Genomic DNA, 1,425 nt, shown 5'->3' on the forward strand with positions numbered 1-1,425 from the left:
CTAATGATTTGCCTCTAGTTCCGCACTAAAATTAGAACACGGCTATATATTTGAGGCTCAAGTAATAAGCTGTATATATGAAATTAGAATAAGCAGTAAAGAAATGACAAGTAACCCCCAAATAGAAAAAAAACCAAAATAAACTTTTACCAGACATAACTACCATAAAAGTACTGGTATTTTAAGTTAACATCACATTGAAAGTCAAAACTTACCAGATTCATTCCTGCGATCATGAGAAAAAGGAGCGATTCCTCCTGCTGGGTGCTGCGACGCCAACTCAGCATACTGCAGGTGACACATAGGCTGCTTTGCTTATGTCCAAGTCAGGTCACCTCCAGGCCAATCTTCCTGCGACAAACCAAAGAAGCAACTTTATAGTTGAAGAAACAGGATGGAAAAGAGGCAGGAAGCACGCAATTTCGACAGAGGAGGTCAAAGGCGACCCTCCTAGACCAATTCCAATCATTTCCAGCGATTTTCATTTTTTCCATTTTTGGCAAAATATACAAAGGCTATAGCCTTTGTGTTTTTAGCGAAAATTGATGGGTCCGGATTTCGACGAAAAAGTAGTCGAATCGACAGGGGTGAACCAGGGGACCACAAAACTACTTTTGGTTCCGGCAGAAACCACCCCTGTCCGGAGAAACTTGAGTTTTAAGGGGTGGTCTTTTGAATCTGGCGGGTAGCGTACGACGGGCTGCCTACCTCGCAGGCGAACCGGTCCAAGAAAAACAGGCGCAATTCATTTGAAATGGACCGGCGGCGCGAAATTTCGACATTTCGACCATTTCCAGCTATTTTTAATTTTTTCCATTTTTGGCAAAATTTACAAAGGCTATAAATTGATGGGTCCGCATTTAGATGGACGAGTATTCGAATCGACAGGAGTGAACCAGGCACCACAAAACTACCTTTGTTTCTGTCCACCCCCGTCCAAAGAAACTTGAGTCTTATTAGAGCTGGTCTCTCTAACTAAAGGCGGGTAGGCTACCTAAGGCGCACTGGCTAAGAACTCTGCTGTAGTGGGTCGGCACCATGATATTTAGACACAGCATGTGAAAAGGGAGTCTGCCCCACCAATCCAAACCAATTTCAGCAATTTTCCAAATTGCCAAGATTTTTAAAAGACATTTTCAGTGATAACCTGGATTTTGACAGAGGAGGATTAAAATCGACAACAAAGAACCAAGGCACCACAAAAAACATCAAATGCCACCCTTTGATGCACACGAAAGGAAGCTCCTCATAGTGGAGACAAATTTAACCAGCATTGGCAGTTACTGTCATGTCAACTCACCTATTCTTTTGGGTAAAATGACTCCATAGACTTCTCTTGCTCATGTCAAAAACATTTCTGGGCCAAGTTCCTGCAATCATATTAAACGGTACTTTTAGCGCTCATCAACTTTTAATTACATATAA

At 42.1% G+C, this 1,425-nt stretch overlaps 2 protein-coding genes across 10 annotated transcripts in view; one reads left to right on the top strand and one right to left on the bottom strand.

Moving 5' to 3' along the window:
• LOC127750473 (uncharacterized) overlaps positions 1 to 1,425 on the top strand; it is a 41,805-nt gene that overhangs the window by 39,226 nt on the left and 1,154 nt on the right. The window lies entirely within an intron of this gene.
• LOC127750474 (uncharacterized) overlaps positions 39 to 1,425 on the bottom strand; it is a 111,607-nt gene continuing 110,220 nt past the window's right edge. The window contains exons 2-3 of one of the 7 annotated variants that reach the window (XR_008011700.1): positions 1,301 to 1,370; positions 39 to 347 (exon numbers count right to left, since the gene is read on the bottom strand). The gene's annotated coding sequence lies outside the window, so the exon portion shown is untranslated. Of the gene's footprint in view, positions 352 to 1,300; positions 1,371 to 1,425 lie in introns of all 7 variants that reach the window. The other 6 variants (XR_008011699.1, XR_008011698.1, XR_008011697.1 and 3 more) reach the window with 6 other exon arrangements.

This window comes from Frankliniella occidentalis, unplaced genomic scaffold (genome assembly GCF_000697945.3).
Source record: "Frankliniella occidentalis isolate FOCC.00 unplaced genomic scaffold, Focc_3.1 Scaffold194, whole genome shotgun sequence".
NCBI classification, from domain to species: domain Eukaryota; kingdom Metazoa; phylum Arthropoda; class Insecta; order Thysanoptera; family Thripidae; genus Frankliniella; species Frankliniella occidentalis.